This window comes from Suncus etruscus, chromosome 2, assembly GCF_024139225.1.
Source record: "Suncus etruscus isolate mSunEtr1 chromosome 2, mSunEtr1.pri.cur, whole genome shotgun sequence".
In the NCBI taxonomy this organism is placed as follows: domain Eukaryota; kingdom Metazoa; phylum Chordata; class Mammalia; order Eulipotyphla; family Soricidae; genus Suncus; species Suncus etruscus.
The window spans coordinates 62,279,071-62,290,400 of NC_064849.1; positions in this window are offsets into that span (position 1 = coordinate 62,279,071).

Genomic DNA, 11,330 nt, shown 5'->3' on the forward strand with positions numbered 1-11,330 from the left:
GTGTATGTGCTGAATTTTTTTTTAAATAGTTTTTTATAATTGCAATGGAAGGGCAATTGTCTCATTATAAGTGGTACAGAAGCCAATACTTGGGTTACCATAGATAAATAAACAAGTAAAAAAAACTGTGGAACAAGTTTTAAGCTCATTTTGGAAAAAAAAACAGTTCTGTAGAAATGCTTATTTGTATTTGTTTCTCTAATAAATCTGCAAATAGCTTTAAACACAAATTAGTTTTAATTATTTAAATAATGACTTCTGCTAAATAACTAAACATCTCTTTTGCCTTACATTTGTGGAAACAATGTCTCATGGAAATTAAGAGGTTTATTAAGGTAGGTCTACCTTTAATCCTGAAAGGTCAAGTATTTATAATGTATGTTTACCTCTATGAAATGAAACAATTGTATGAAAAACATTTCTACCCATTCAGACCACATTATTCTAATCACTACTGATAACAATTTTTACAAGTTTGTACAGCTTTAACTGATATCAACTAAAAGAGCAAAAGTAAGTAAAATCATATCTTCAAATCGTTGATAATCAAAAGATTATTTGATACAAATAATTGACTATATTAGTGAAGATGAAAACATTTTTGAACCACAGAGCTCTCAATCCTTAATTTGATTTATACTTTAATTATATATTTTCCTGAAATGTGACATTAAATTTTGAGGATGTCTTATAGGTAAAATATGGTCTTCAACTTCTATCACTACATGTAGACCTCCATTTTATATCTTAAAAATGCCTTATAGAAGACAAATACATATGAATATTAGATGTAGAAACTTACATAATAAAATTGTACAGATATAATTACAAAGATAGATACAATTCACATATTGTCATTCTGCTTAAGCCAAAATGTTAGACATTTGCTTCAGAATTCAATTGAGTATTTTAATTTCTTTTAATCATAAAGATCAGTAAAATTATAGTGCAGTGTTTGGCTTTGCTAATTTACTTCTATTAGAATAATGTTTGGGGTGATCTGGTTTATAATATCTGTAAGCACTTCTTAAGATTTATGCTCATTGGCTTTTTTAATTTTATGCCTCTTGATCAAAAATACGGCTTCTTTTTAGTTGTTTACATTAAAGAATATATTGGATCTTTCAGATAATGACTTCTAAACATCTACATTTTTAATATTATGTAATTTTTACGTACTACTGTAGATCAAATGTCTAATATATAAGTAATATGTAAAAATTTATATTATTACAAAAAATTTTGGGGTTTATTTATATATTTTCATAATTTATGTTGTCTATTTTAAGAGACAGATGTTGTATAAAGCTCTGATAAAAGGAAGCTTATGCACCATCATTAAAGAAATATATAATAAAATTATATAGCAAAATAAACTATTACTTCTGGGTCTTAAACTGAAAATCAGATTTTAATTTTTATCATATATTTCTAGAACACATTAACATTTCATTGGAGAAAAATCTTTTGTATTTTTTAAATCAAAGCCAAACTCATATTTTCCAACTATCAGGATAAATGGATATACATATATGTGTATGTATATATTCATCCACTCAATTCTGTGTAGAATATATTGTGTGAGGTTTAAGCCCCTAGAAACATGTATTTTCTTACTCTTCATGTAGGAGAAACATTGCTTTGATGTCTTTTGTATCTCACATGTGATGTTCAGGTGACCCCTGGAGCTAACCAGGTGGCCCACTCTTTGTGTAAGAACTAGAGGATTCAATGCTTCTCAAACTCAACAGTGTCAGGTAGATTGGTTCACACCAGACACTGTTAAGAGGCCTCCACAACTACATTTGGCAGTGCTCAAAAGCCTCCAGGACTACACCCAAGAATGCTCAAAGAACTACATGGTGCTGAGGTTTGAGTCCCTGCTCAACAGGTGCTCACTGTTTCCCAGCCCCTTCAGATGTAACATCTTGGACCAATTATGTTTTATTAGGGAGGAGGAAGTAGTATGTTTTTAAAAGATAGATGGAGAATGAAAGAAGTTAACATGACTATTTGCCTCCCAATTATTTTATTAAAATAGTTTAGAAGGCCTAATATTGGAGTAACTATATCTGTTTACTCATCGTCCTGCAACCATGAGGCCAAGGAGTTCACTTAATGATTTTTTAAATTGTTTCTATATACAATATATTTAATCTATTTACCATATACAATATATTTAATCTATTTACCATTTGTTCTTTTAATCATCAAATTTGCCAATTTGAATTTTATACATTTTAGCATCAAGTCAATAAAACTCATCTAAAGAACTTGTTTATAATTTCAAAATTTTAATGCCAAGGTAGTTATTTCTGAACATGAAAATTCTAGTTTTTTATAAACTTTCATTTTATATTTCATTTTTATAAGCCTTGGGGTTTTTAAGTACACCCTTAAATCTGTCCCATGTAGGAAGTACTTCAATTGAATTTAGTCGAATAACCAAAAATTATCATCACTTCCTATAACTAGCATCTTAATTTTATGCTTTAAGATTTATTATAGGATGCCTTTTTAGCTAGTAAAGATTATTATAAGGGTGTATTTTTAACTCCTCAAGGAATTTAAGATATTCATGGATTTACTTATGTCCAAAAACGTAACATTAGTTAATGTTGAACTATTAAGCATTATGTAGTTTTCATGTAGGTCTTTTTTTTTTTTTTTTTGTGACCTAGTCAGATATGTGAAATACACAGCTTGGACAAAAAAGGTAAAGATAGATCAAAAAAAGATAGATAAAAAGACAAATATATTTTAGGTATAAGATCAGAGGGATAGTACAGAAGGCAAGGAGACTTCCTTGCACATAACTGACCCAGACTTGATCCCTGTCATCACATATGGTCCCTTAAGCACTGCCTCTAGATCCTTGAGTACCACCAGGTGTGGTCACTAAGACACACACACACACACACACACACACACACACACACATACAACACAACACACACTATAAAGCAATGAAGAACCAGTTTTTGAACAATATAAGAGATTGAGAAATAAGATACCTTTACCATTGTACATTGTAAGAGACCTTGACATGGTTTAGGCCTGCAGAGTTTACATCTTAACAAATGTAAGACTAGGTTGGAAACCACCAAAACTTGGGGCTGGAGAGATTGCATAGCAATAGGGTGTTTGCCTTGCATGAAGCCAACCCAGACGGACCCAGTTTCAATTACCAGCATCCGATATGGTCCCCTGAGCCTTCCAGAAGCAATTTCTGAATGCAGACACAGAAGTAACCCCTGAGTTCTGCTGGATGTGAACCTCCCCTCCCCACAAAAGAAGTAAGATTGTACTTTTGTGTATTTTCACATTTTTGTGTTTTCTTGATTATTGTTTCCAAATAATACTGTCACTGATGACTTTATCTCTTCCATTGATGATGAACACATAGCTGGGCCATACTGCTGGGTGTGGCCAAGAAAACAACAAAAATGACATTACTTTATTCTGGTAGTACTTTTTTATGATTTTGTTGTTACAAGAAATACTTAAAATTGATGCTAATTTTTTTTCATATCTGCATTACTTTTTGTATTAACATGTAAAAATTATGGAGAAGAAAGTTTCCAACATTTTTATCTTAAGCATAGTCATCAGTACAAAATTGATAATAAAATATAAATGTAGATATGAAATTATTGACTATCTCAGTAGCAAGTTAGAAAATTGTGATTATACCCTATGCACATACTAATTTTTATTTTGAGCTGAGAAAATATTTTTACTATAGTCAAACAGTAAGAAGAACATAATTAAACTTACATTAATTAAATTTACCTAATTATAAGAAGACTTTGTGTCCTTAAAGCATAATATTACATCTTAGAAATTGAAATTTTTTTTTGTTTTGTTTTTGGGTCACATCCTGACTCTTTACTCAGAGATTGCTCCTGGCAGGCTTGGGGGACCATATGGGATGCCAGGATTCGAACCACCATCTGTCCTGGGTCTACTGTGTGCAAGGCAAACACCCTACCACTCTGCTATCTCTCCTGCCCCTTAGAAATTTGTTTAGTACTCGCAGATTCATAGCATATACCAAAGCCCTTAGGTATTTCAATATAAATATATTTTTCTTTCAAATTTATTAGAAAGTCTTTACAAATGATCTCTGTGGTATGATTATAACTGATTTATATCTTAAGCTATAGACAGTACAGTTTCACTTTTAAAGTCTTGCACCACTATATGGTATAGTAATTAATTTTCTCCCTATTCCTCAGAAAATGGAATAAGATGTAACTGTTAAGTACCAAGCCACTAAGATAAAAATATGCGGTAAAGTGTCAAGCATGTTGGTCATGGTAAGATATATTTACAGTGTAAATGAAGACCCCAGAAATGCCACCATTACTGTAAACATAAATGTTAACAATGATATTTTAATTACAAATTGAAAATTTTTACCCTACTTTACCAAGAACATAAGATGACAAATTTATAAATTAAAAATAGAAAATATTGGGCCCGAGAGATAGCACAGCGACATTTGCCTTGCAAGTGGCCGATCCAGGACCAAAGGTGGTTGGTTCGAATCCCGGTGTCCCATATGGTCCCCCGTGCCTGCCAGAAGCTATTTCTGAGCAGACAGCCAGGAGTAACGCCGGGTGTGGCCCAAAAAAACAATATATATATATATATATATATATATATATATATATATATATATATATATATATATATATATATATATATATATATATATATATTAGAATTTAAACTTAGGGGGCAGGAACAGTGGCACAGTAGTAGGGCATTTGCGTTGCACACAGCTGACCCAGGATGGACAACCCTTAGATCCCCCGGCATCCCATATGGCCCCCAAGCCAGGAGCAATTACTAAGCGCATAGCCAGGAGCATCACCAGGTGTGGCCAAAAAAAAAAAGAACTGTAATAAACTTCATGTGCTTTTACCAAAATGTGTTCTATTGATGAGATCTATGAAAACAGAAAAATAGAGCTAGAATCCTTATAGAACTAAAGAAATTGGAGAAATAAAGTTCAAGTGATTGGAATATCATGGTAGATACATAGAATTATTAGGCATAATTCTGTATCCCTAAATGCCTTATTCTTGAATAGTTGTGTAGTACTAGTATTAATAAATTATTAATCAATAAAGAGCACTAAAGTTTCAAAGCAGTTTCCAAATGATAATGTTGGTAAAGAATTTAAAGTTAAAGAAGGAAAATTTTGTCACTGATTTTTTTTTTTTTTTGTATAACTACAAACACATTTTCTCAAGCTATAAAAATTCACTCTGGATCCAGAGTGACAGCAAAGCCGGTAAGGCACTTGCCTTTCATGCATTCGACCAGATTCCATCCAAAGCATCCCATATGGTCCCCTGAGCTTCTCTGGGTGTTTCCTAAAAATAAATGGAAAAATGCACATGACATAAAATGATATAAAATTTGGGCTTGATGTATCTGTTTAGCCTATTATAATGAGGGAGTGAACTTCATATTTAAAAAGTGTTTAATATTTAAGAAGTACACATTTTTAATCTCAAGAAAATTTAATAATCTTCATAAACTTTAAATAGAACAAGTATCCTATATTTAAATAAACAAGTGATCTCAAATCAAAACTAATGATATATCAGTTCCTTTAAAAACACAAGGAATGTTTTCTGATGATTCTGTTAAGGACCTAAATTTTAAGTATATTTTCATAAGATATATATTATTATATTTTATATGTATTAAATTATGAAGTACCGGTGTAAATATATGAAAAAAATATTATGTTCTTACAATATTTTTAAATCATCATAAATTTCACAAATATTTGTGAGACCAGTTTTAAAATGAGTGGTATCTTTAGAATATATATGTTTTGATCCTGCAAAAAAATTTGCTGGGTCATACCCAGCAGTGCTTAGGGGTTACACCTGGCTTTACACTCAGAAATTGCTCCTTGCAGGCTCCAGGGACCATGTAGGATGCTGGGATTCGAACCACTGTCCTTCTGCATGCAAAGCAAATTCCCTTCCTCCATGCTACCTCTCCGGCCCCCAAATTCTGTGTATTATCAATTGTCTTCCTAATTATTTGGGGCAGGAAAATAAAACATAAGTGGGATAAGCTATTGTGAATTTTATAGTTTTATTTTTTATTTTCCTTAATGGTCAAATGCATTTTTTGTATATGTCATTCTTTTTACTGTTTATTTGATTATCAAAATACTTTTGAGAACAAAATTAGCTCCATTATATATATCTAAGTTGGTTTTGGTACATTTAACATGTATCCAGACCTCTTATTTCTTTTAGAGTAATTGATAATTATAACATTTAACATTTTAAGTCTTGATATGCTATACTGTCCTTAGTGTGACTATTTTGATTACATATTCTCTGTAGTAAGTTTTGCCTTTAATTTCCAAAAGTGTCTTAAATATTGTTTTAATTCTAGCTCTTATAAAAGTATGCAAATTTCAAATTATGTAGCTGCTGCTTATTTAAAATTTATATCTTGAATTTTTGTCTTTGGATAAAGTAAAATCATACAATCACTGAAAATAAAATGTAATGCTGTCAACACTTAAAAATAGCAGCAAAAATTTTAGAATTAGTGTGACTGCAGCAGGACACTTATTCTTTACTCCTTAGCAACTCTCTATCAAATACATGTTTTAATAGGAAAAATAGAATTATTTTAACTTCAAATCTAAAAAATATGGAAAATATTTTATTTTAGTATATTTTTACATTTAATTTCACTCTGAAACAGTCTAGTTAGTACTCCACAAGAAATATATGTAGCTTAAATTGATTGAAGTTAATTTTCGAGAATGTATGAGAGCCCAGTTAAGAAATAGTAAAAATTTAGCAGCTACAGAACAACAAAAGCAGTAAGTTTCAGGGTGTTTATTTTCATAATTAGAAAAAGACAGTGATATCTTTTAAGAAATTACTTTTGGGGCCGGAGCGGTGCCTTGCAAGCACTAGCCTAGGATGGACTGTTAGATCCCCCTGGCGTCCCATATGGTCCCCAAAGCCAGGAGCGATTTCTGAGCGCATAGCCAGGAGTAACTCCTAAGCATCAAATTGTTGTGGCCCAACCCCCCCCAATTTACTTTTATTATTAGAAAATCTTAAGAATATTAACTAAATATAAGTCACAAACAAAAATTGACATAGATGGGAAAATGGACATTGATTTTAATCCTTCTGTTTCTAAGCTTTTTTTTTTTTTTTTTTGGCTCTTTGTGACACTCAGTGGTAACTCCTGGCTATGCGCTCAGAAATCGCTCCTGGCTTGGGGTACCTATGGATGCCAGAGGATCAAACCAAGGTCTGTCCTAGATTGGCCGCATGCAAGGCAAACGCCCTAGTGCTATGCTATTGCTCTGGCCCCATGTTTCTAAGCATTTTATAAACACTAATTACTATATAAAATATTTAGACTATTATTCAGTAAAGATGTTTTAAAATTTTAGAAACTAATATCCAATATCTAAATATTTTATATGTATCAACTATTTGTAAAAAAAAAATTAAGTGAAAAATGGGACCAGAAAGATAGCACAGCAGTAGGGCCTTTGCCTTCATGCAGCCAATTCAGGATGTATGGTGGTTCGAATCTCTGCATCCCATATGGTCCCCTGAGCCTGCCGGGAGCGATTTCTAAGCACAGAGCCAGGAGTAACTCCTGAGCGCCACAGGGTGTGACCCAAAAACCAAAATAAATAAATAAATAAATAAATAAATGAAAACGTGTATAAACTATTTTTGAACCATAATAAAATTTGCGAAATGCTTTGTAAAATACATAAGCGTAAAAGAACCTAAGATAAAGAACTGAATTTACAAAAATCTTCATCCTAATAGAAAAATGCCTACTTAAGTTTTTCAATATAATACAAACATTACAGAAGCTGTAAGGATCTAGAAAAATAGTACAGAGGTTAAGACACATAACGACAAATTGTCAGGATAGACTTTGAGCATTGCTGAGAAACAATCCTCCAAAAGCAGCTTTTAATATTTTCTCATAAATATTACAACAGATTTTTATTAGTGTACAAGGAAATTCTTCATATAAACTGAAAACAGCCTCAATTCCCTAAGTTAAAAAACAGGAAGCTTTTTTTAATACTGGCTTATTAATTTGATAAAATTCTGATTACAGATGCAAAATATATGAACACTTAAGCGAAAATACAGCTCACTCACACCTGATTGTTCAAATCAGGTCCTTTACTGAAATTGCTCTTGAGTTTTAACTCCCTGGTCCAGAGAGATAGTAATGTGGTTAAATTCTTTGTTTTGTTGGGCCGGAGAGATAGCATGGAGGTAAGGCGTTTGCCTTTCATGCAGGAGGACGGTGGTTTGAGTCCCGGGCTGCCAGGTGTGACCCAAAAACAAAAACAAAAAAAAATTCTTTGCTTTGCAAGCAGCTAACCCTAATTTCCAGCACCTCAATAAATAATTCCTGGACATGGCCAGACTAAACTTTGAGCACTACTTTGTGTGACCCTGTCACTTCCCTAACCTCTGAGCCTCCCACCCCCATATACACACTCATAGCCAAAAGAAATTTTAACTTACATATGTACTTAAGTGGTAGTTGTCATGCTTAGTTTGCAGGCAAAAATTGGAAACATAGTTTTGTGGAGTTTTTTTTCCTGACAGATGTTTAATTTTATTGTAGACTTGATATATTACTAGTTTCATATTAATCTGATTACTGAATCTAAATGGTCAAGATTTTTTTTGAAAGATATACAAAAAATGTACTCAAGAAATTTCTTTCAACCAGAATTGACATCTATAAAAGATGTGTCTAAGTGGGGCAAGGATATATCTGAGCAATTGAGCACTAACTTTGTACATGTGAGGCCCTAGTTTAATCCCTGTCATGAGGGTGGGGTGGGAAGGAAATGACCAAAACATTGTTGAGGCAAGAGAATCAGTATAGGGATTATAGTGCATCCCTTGTGTGCAGCTGACTCTAGTTTATTTAATTCCTGCTACTACATATGGTCCTCTGAATATTGCCAGGATTAAGCTTTGAGCACAATCAGCTGTTCTCCCAAAACTAACGATCATAGTTAAGTATTAACAGGTTAACAGTTTGAAATTTGACATATTACATCGGATCCTAACTCAAGTGAAAACATACTTACTTCTATTTAACTGTTTCTTTAACAACTGCAATGTAAAAGCAGCAAATAATAGGAATATGAGAAAAGGGTAATATGTATACCCAAATGTGTGCTGAGGCATCGTTAATAACTCAATATTTGAAAACAGCAGGATTTTAATAATTAAGTAGTCTTGCTTTCTCATTAAATTGAAATATTGGCGATAGTAGTAATCTCAGGAAATTTTGCTTGCTAAGGTCTTGAAAGCATTAAGTTGAATATTGTGATTAATGTTCAAAATACAATATTTTTCAAATGACAAGAAAGGTTCTATGAATTTTAAAAGCCTTTGAAGATCCAGTTAATAGGGTAAAGGAAAATGAATCCATCTCAAACCTTAAAGTATAGTTTATCTAGGCTTATTACTATTTCTGTTGTATAATAAGCAATGCTAATCATCAATCATTTTTATATTCGTTAAGATGAATAAGAAAATGAATATTCTACAACCGAAATATTCAAAATCAGCACTTTAAAAATATTTCTTCATGGCATAAATTTAATAATAACACAGAAACCAACTTTTAGTATCATAGCCAAGAGTTATTTAAAATAATTAGTTTGAAAAGTAAATTACATAATAGAATGAGGAATGCTAAATAGTTTATAAAAAGTGTAGTAGAAATAACTACAAATAGTGACCCTATTATAGGATCAGAATTGATTGATAATATTGACTTCACCCATGGTCTGAGGATTTTCATACCAAGCATTTTAAAATAACTGACTCCAGGGAAAACACATTTTCTAAAATAAATAAATAAATAAATAAATAAATAACCCCTACTTAAATACCAATAGTTCTCTTAAAAGAGGGTGATGATTCTGATGTTTTGTATGAATTACTTTATTTGTAACTTGGAACCCTTTTTTATTTCAATTTTTCCACATTTAAAATGGAAATTCTCTTAGGCTGCATTGATAGTACAGCTGTAGGACAATTGTTTTACAGGTGCTAACATGGGTTTAATTCCCAATACCACATATGATCCTCTGAGCCCCAACAGACATAAGTGTTAAGTACAGAGCCAGCAGTAAGCCCTGAGCACCACAAAGTGTGTGACCCAAACACCATAACATTTTTAAAAAGTAAAGTGGAAATAATCAGCTTGATTTCAAGAGAAATCAAGTTTTATTTTAATCCAAAATTAATTTAATTTAACCCAAAATTTAATTTAAGTTTTATTTTAATCCAAAAACCTATAATTCTAGTTTAATTCTGAAATGTATTTTATTTATTTACTAAATAATGGCGTATGTTAAGTTGATTGCTACAGCCTAAGGAAACCAATGCCTTTTGTTTTGTAAAAGAAATCATCATAAGAAATGTGTGCACACAACTGATAATAACTTTTTTCTTACTGTCTTTTTTCTTCAAATTTTGTAATGAAGAATATGTGTGCATTCACTGAGGAACATATGTAACTGTGAAATATGCACCATAGTATGACAGAAACTCCTAAAGTTCGCCATGCAGAACACCTACAATAATGATACTAGCAGTAGTGTCATCTTAGATTTGCATTCCATAATAAAAGTTTCAAAACATTCCCAAGAAGTCATCTCATTTGATTTCTCAGAATAATTCGTATAACATGGCTAACTTCACTCAAATTCACATGGATTATTTTTAACATTCAAACAAAAAATTAAACTTTCAAGCCCATAGGGCCCAGAGAGATAGCACAGTGGTGTTCGCCTTGCAAGCAGCCCATCCAGAACCAAAGGTGGTTGGTTCGAATCCCGGTGTCCCATATGGTCCCCCATGCCTGCCAGGAGCTGTTTCTGAGCAGACAGCCAGGAGTAATCCCTGAGCAACGCCGGGTGTGGTCCAAAAAACAAACAAACAAACAAAAAACTTTCAAGCCCATAAAAGTATATTCCAAATATGCACAGGTCTTAGTTATATATATTTTAAGACATCTTGTGCGCACTAGCCTAGGACTGAGGACTGCAATTCTTTCTCCCGGTGTTCCATTTGGTCCCCCAAGTCAGAACGTCACCGGGTGTAGTCCAAATAACAAAACAAAAAATAAAGCGAGATTTTCTTTTGCTTATAATGTATCTTGACTTGCCTTGTTGAACATTTAAAATACTTCTAAAACTTTTTTTATTTTTTTGGTTTTGGGCCACACCCAGCGGTGCTCAGTGGTTACTCCTGGCT